This window comes from Pelodiscus sinensis, chromosome 21, assembly GCF_052426305.1.
Source record: "Pelodiscus sinensis isolate ZL-2025 chromosome 21, ASM5242630v1, whole genome shotgun sequence".
NCBI classification, from domain to species: domain Eukaryota; kingdom Metazoa; phylum Chordata; order Testudines; family Trionychidae; genus Pelodiscus; species Pelodiscus sinensis.
This window is the reverse complement of record NC_143072.1, coordinates 14,807,782-14,814,946: the sequence shown is the minus strand read 5'-3', so window position 1 is coordinate 14,814,946 and position 7,165 is coordinate 14,807,782.

The window sequence follows — 7,165 nt, the reverse complement described above, 5'->3', positions numbered from 1 at the left end:
TCTATTTTCCAGGCTGAAAAGACCCAGTCTTATTAATCTTTCCTTGTATGGCAGTCATTGCATACCCCAGATCATTTTGTTTCCCTTTTCTGCATTTTTTCCAATGTCAAAATAATAACAAATACTAACAGAACCCCTTCATCTGCACATCCATAATGACAAAATTTGGTAGTAGAGGGAAACAGTGCAATTTAAATAGTAGGAAATGACATGTAAATATCTCTATCATAACAATCCATCCTCAAATTGTATCCTGAGGTTGAGTCATGGAATAGTATTCTACAGCTTCTTCTTGGCTGTTTTCCTTTGGGAGGAAACAAGCTTATGAAAAGGTCACCCGGTTTTCAAGCTGTGTGTGTCTTTCTTGGGAAAGAAACAGTGATAAAAATATAAAAGCTCTGAGAGCTTGGGAGGAATTGGTGTTTTAAAATCCCTCTTAAATCCACAGGAAAAATAATCAAACCTGCTGTAATACAATTGCAATTTATACAAATACTTAATCTCCAATTGTAATTCTATCAAAAGAGTATCTGTTTTCTGTCCGTGGCAGTTGCAAGTTCTTTGGGGTTTTTTGGGAGGGAAAAATACATGCTCAGGTGCTTAAGATGGAGGGCCCAAAATTAGACACTCCTTTTGAAAATGAAGATGTTTTATTTTTGCCAGTTTAAGAAAGCTTGTCTGTCTGTCTCAACAGAGCTCTTGGTAATACAGATGCAGGTTTTAAATAGCAAACTCTTCGAATGAACCACTTGGATGATAATGTGAAAACACAATAAATCTATCGCTACTAGATCTTCATTATAATCAAATTACTTTGCCTGCAAACAGCTAACAAATAATGCTGACTTGTATTGATGAGCGCCTAGAGCTCTCTAAAGTGAATTCTAACTTCATAATTCAATTAGCCATTAGAACTAATGTGATTATGGACTCAACTATGCTGTTATAATTTTTCTACTGTGCTTTTCCTGGGTGGTCTATTGTGTTCTTTTTTTAAAGTTTTGTAGACAATTTATGGCAGAGTGTCCCTGCAGAAACGGTGCTTCTTATTTTTATTGTGCTCTTCCATCTAATCAATACAACCCCTTTTATTGCTACTTTCCCCGGCTACGTCTACATTGGCCCCTTTTCCGAAAGGGGCATGCTAATTTGACAGGTCGTAATAGGGAAATCCGCGGGGGATTTAAATATCCCCCGCGGCATTTAAATAAAAATGTCCGCCGCTTTTTTCCGGCTTTTAGAAAAGCCGGAAAAGAGCGTCTACATTGGCCCCGATCCTCCGGAAAAAAGCCCTTTTCCGGAGATCTCTTATTCCTACTTTGGGCTTTTTTCCGGAGGATCGGGGCCAGTGTAGACGCTCTTTTCCGGCTTTTCTAAAAGCCGGAAAAAAGCGGCGGACATTTTTATTTAAATGCCGCGGGGGATATTTAAATCCCCCGCGGATTTCCCTATTGCGACCTGTCAAATTAGCATGCCCCTTTCGGAAAAGGGGCCAATGTAGACGTAGCCCCCATGAACAGTGGATGGCAACCATGCTTCCCCCTCAGAACATAATAGTTCTTTTGCACATGTGAATTCCAGCTGAACAATAAGTTGTGTGTACGGCAAGAAGTACCATATTTGTTCCTCTTTCCAAATATAGGCTGCCAGAAAGTCCTTGAGAAACGCTATGTATAGTTAAAAACAAGAAGCAGTCCTGTGACACCTTAGGGTATGTCTACACTACAGTGTTATTTCAGAATAGCTTATTTCGAAATAGCGCATCCACACTGAGTGGACTCTGAATCGCATTTAAGGCTGGCTGGAACCAGTTCCGGCAGGGCAACAGATCAGGACTTACTGTGTGGGTCTGCTGCCTGAGGCTATCTGAGGTCTGTGATTAAAGGGACCCTCCTGGACAGCCAGTTCTCAGGTTTCTCTGCTTTCCTGTCTACTTCGATGAGGTACAGCAAAGCATTTTGTCTCTGCGTGTTCTGGTTGCCCTCCCTCAGGACACCACAGCACTCTGTAACATGGAGCCAGAGCTGCCCCTGGGCACTCTGGTGCTTCTCTTGGACGCATTGCTGTGAGCCTGGCTGCACTTTCTGCAGGCTGCCATCCGGGAGGTCCGTCAGGAGGCTGTCAGTATCCAGTACGCCCTGCGGGAGAGCTTCCACCCTGAGGAGCACTAAGAGCCTCCCTGGTCTGCCCCACTGGGGGCTTGTGCCTCATTCCTCCCTCACATCGTTCTGCTTACCCCTCCCTAACTTCCCTTCCTGATGTCAAATAAAATACACGTATTTTCATGAACATAAACTCTCTTTATTTAACAAAACTGCAGGGAAGGGAATGAAACTCTGGTGAGACTGGGGAAAGGAAGTGGGAGAGGGGAGGGGGAAACCTGAGAGAAGGGAACTAGAAGGGAGAAGCGAAGGGAAGAAGGGGGAAGCTCAGGGCTCAGGGTTGGGGGGTCTCGCCGGACCAACTTGATTTTCATGCAAACCTGCTCCTGGGTTCGCATGTGGCCTTTGGTGGCCGGGCTGGCAGCTATCCTGCCATAGACAGCCACATTTCTCTGTCTAGTGCGGAGATCATGGACGTTGGGGGCATCCCCCCCAACCTGAATAAGATCCATGATCTCCACCCCGGACCAGGAAGGCGCTCGCCTTCTCCAGGCCCTGTCAGGTTCCTGGGAACTGGCAGACTGCTCCTGGGGAGTGGTGAAGGGCTGGCTGCGAGTGGCTTGCTCGTGTTTTGGGGCCACTGGGTCAGGGGCAGTGACTGCTGGCTCTGGGCTGGCAGACTTGGAGCTGGCTCAGGCACTGTGGCCAGAGTCAACCCCTTTAAGGGCTCCGGGGAGGTGGGAAGGGAGTGGAGTGTTCTTGGTTGAGGCTGGAGTGGCCACCAGGGCACCCTGGGAAGGCTGGAGGCCCCTATTTTGAAATAAGTGTCTACACAGCACTTATTTCAAAATAGCTATTTCACATTTGGCATTATTCCTCATAGAATGAGGTTTACCAAATTCAAAATAAGCACAGTTTGGCTGTGTAGATGCTAGGGAAGGGTATGTCTACACTACAAAGTTAATTCGAACTAACAGCCGTTAATTCGAATTAACTTTGATAGGCGCTACACATACAAACCGCTAGTTCGAACTTAATTCGAACTAGCGGAGCGCTTAATTCGAACTAGGTAAACCTCATTCTACGAGGACTAATGCCTAGTTCGAATTAAGCAGTTCGAATTAAGGGCTGTGTAGCCACTTAATTCGAACTACTGAGAGGCTAGCCCTCCCCAGCTTTCCCTGGTGGCCACTCTGGCCAACACCAGGGAAACTCGTCTGCCCCCCCCTCCCGGCCCCAGAGCCCTTAAAGGGGCACGGGCTGGCTACGGTGCCTGTGCCAGGTACAAACCTGCCGGCACCCAGCCAGCAGACCCTGCACCTCGCACGGCACGAACCAGCTACCCGCTGCCACCCAGCCCTCCGCCTCTTCCTGGGACCAGGCTGGCAGCTCCCGGGAGCCTGTCCGGGTCCGCAAGAGGCGGGCACCCGCCTGGTCTAGTGCGGAGATTGTGGACCTCATCCACGACCTCCGCACTAGGCACAGGAAAGTGGCCGTCAAGGGCAGGATAGCTGCCAGCCTGGCCACCCGGGAGCAGGTTTGCATGAAAATCAAGGTGGTCCACTAAGACCCCCGACCCTGAGCCCTGAGCTTAGAATGTCCGTCCTGGGTCAGACCAAAGGTCCATCTAGCCCAGTAGCCTGTCTGCCGACAGCGGCAAACCCTAGGGACCCTGGAGGGGATGGACCGAAACAATGACCAAGCCATTTGTCTCGTGCCATCCCTCTCCAGCCTTCCACAAACAGAGGCCAGGGACACCATTTCTACGCCCTAGTTAATACCACTCCATGGACCCAACCTCCATGACTTTATCTAACTTCTCTTTAAACTCTGTTATAGTTCTAGCCTTCACAGCCTCCTGCAGCGAGGAGTTCCACAGGCTGACTATTTGCTTTGTGAAGAAGAACTTTCTGTTATTAGTTTGAAGCCTGCTACCCATTCATTTCGTTTGGTGTCCTCTAGTCCTTCTATTATGGGAACTAATGAAGAACTTTTCTTGATGCACCCTCTCCACACCACTCATGCTTTTATAGACCTCTATCATATCCCCCCTCAGTCTCCTTTTTTCTAAGCTGAAAAGTCCCAGTCTCTTGAGCCTCTCTTCATATGGGACCTGTTCCAAACCCCTGATCATTTTAGTTGCCCAGTTTCCCCGAGTTTTGTTCAATAAAGAGAGTTTCTATTTTTGAACACACGTGTCCTTTATTTTGTACATCAGGAAGGGGGGCTAGGGAGGGGTAAGTGTAAGGAGATGAGGTAGGAACGGGGTACGAGCCCCTGATGGGGAGGACTGGGGTGGCTCTGTGGGCTTCTCGGGGTGGAAGCTCTCCTGAAGCCCCTTGATTGACCCCCCCCCCTCCGGATGGCAGCCTGCGGCAAGTGCAGCCGGGCTGATGGCCAAGTGCTGTGATGTGCCCAGTGTGGGCACTCAGGGCACTCCAAGCCAGGACTGCTTTGCAAGCAGGGAACCCCTGAGAACTGTCTGTCCGGGGTGGGGGTCAGGTCCCTTTAAGCACAGCCCTCGGCTAGCCTGGGACAGCAGCTCCATGCTCTAAGTCCTAACCTGATGCCCTGCCGGCACTGCTTCCGGCCATCCTTAGCCTCGGTTCAGGGTCCACTCAGTGTGGACATGCTAGTTCGAATTAGCAAAATGCTAATTCGAACTAGTTTTTAGGTCTAGATGCACTAATTTGAATTAGCTTAGTTCGAATTAACTAATTCGAATTAAGTTAGTTCGAATTAGTGCTGTAGTGTAGACATACCCGAAGTTATTTTGAAATAGGGGCTGTTATTTTGAAATAACTTTGCTGTGTAGACATACCCTTAGGGGTTCGAACTAGCGGGGTAATGTAGGCATACCGCACTTGCAAATGAAGCCCGGGATTTGAATTTCCCGGGCTTCATTTGCATAAGCGGGGAGCCGCCATTTTTAAATCCCCGCTGCTTCGAACCCCATGCAGCGCGGCTACACGGGGCTCGAACTAGGTAGTTCGGACTAGGGTGCCTATTCCGAACTACCGGTACACCTCATGTCATGCAAATGAAGCTCGGGAAATTCAAATCCCGGGCTTCATTTGCAAGTGAGGTATGCCTACATTACCCTCCTAGTTCGAACTAGGAGGGTAGTGTAGACATACACTTAGAGATTAACAAACGTATTATGTTATGAGCTTTCATGGGTAAAGCCCACTTCATCAAATGAGTTGGAGTGGGTTTTATCAACGAAAGCTCATGACATAATATATTTGTTAGTCTCTAAGCCCTGGTCTACGCACTAGGGAGTTATTTCAAAGTAACTCCCCTTATTTAAAAATAATAAGCGGAGTATCCACACTACCAAGCCTGATATTTTGAAATAACAGACTGGTTATTTCAGAATCTGTACTTCTGCTTTCCTCAGGGAATAAGCTATTATTTCAAATTTACTTATTTGAAAATAATTTCCTAGTGTAGATATGTCCTAAGGTGCCACAGGACTGCTCATTGTTTTTGAAGTTACAGACACACATGGCTACCCCTTTAAGACTATTTGTAGTTATAATTTCATAATTGGAACTTCTTGTTTTCAAATTCAAGTTAGCCATTTCAGAGCAAGGGAAGCATATTTCCAATAAGTTAAAATGCTAAAATATACACTATTGTTTTCTCCCTACATGCTTTTAGGAGTGTGCTTTTAGGACCATCACATGGGCAAGTGATAATTTCAGATCACAAAGGTGGTTCATAAAGTGCAATAGCCACAGCTGAAGAACTTTCACTAAATTCCATTAATAAAAATGCCCTACCTGCTGGCACAGTTTTGAGACAGACAGCTGCTTGGTTCTTCCTAACATCAATGCAAAGTGCCCCATGAATGATAAAGAATTACATCTAGGACAATGAAGATGGAAATGATCTGGTTCGAGTTCATAGCCACATACACATCAATGTCGCTGTTTCAAACTGAGGGTGTTTTATAAATGAAGCAAAAATATCCTAAGGCCTGATCTTGTGCCTACTGAAACAATGTCAATGTTCCCATTGACTGCCCAATTATGTACTTGTTTTGCCTTGGGCCTCTTTCTTTTCCTAATGGTGACATAACCCAAGATGTTGGAGTGATTCCTCCAGTCATTTAGGCACTTAGTATATATTTGAACAAATTGCCTAACTGTATATATGAAGCCCCCACTTTGTGACAGCCCGATTTACGACCCCTTGCACTTACAACCTTTTCCGTAAGTGTGGAAGGGGCAGAAATCCCCCAACTTACGTCCTCGGCCCCGTATTTACGACAGTGTCTGACGCCTGTCGTAAATGCAAACTCGAGTTACAACACCCCTGACTTGCGACACTATCTCTGGAACCGATCGCGTCAGGGGGCAGCCTGTAATTCATCAGCTGCACCGAACTATTTGCTGCTTTGAGTCACACCCACTGCTGACACATTTGGTACCACAATGGAAAAGCCAGACAGCTAGAAAAATGAACTGTGATTGGACTTGGCTTTCCAGATGTCCCTCCACACTGCTACTGGCTCAGAGATGCTAGAGAGTCAGATGAGCTGGTTACCTGATTTTACCCTCCATCTTGGACTCCTGAACTGTTTCACAGGGTGGAGGAGAAATCAAACAAAAGTTTCCCAACTTATGGAAATTCTATACAAGGCAGTGAAGGGAAACAATGATTTGTCTTCAGCTGGTTTTTACCTCTGCCTCCCCAATCCTAATAGGATCCTTTGAAAACATCTGAGAACAAAGGACTGGACTGAGAGAGGGAAGAGCTGCTAACCTAGGCTGGCAAGATTTGTCTGGTACATGAAAGAACCTGCCTGTAACAATATTTAGGGAGAAATGTTAATTGTAGCCAATTTCTATACTGTACTAAGGGTAGCAAGTGTGTTTTGTTTATTTACCAAAGTGACCTTTGTTCTGTTTACCACTTATAACCACTTAAAATCTACCTTTTTTTATTTAATAATTTTTTCTAGATTATAACCAAGTTTCTAAGTCTCAGAGGGGTAGCCGCGTTAGTCTGTAACTTAAACAAACAAACAAAAACAAAAAACAAGTGGTCCTGTAGCG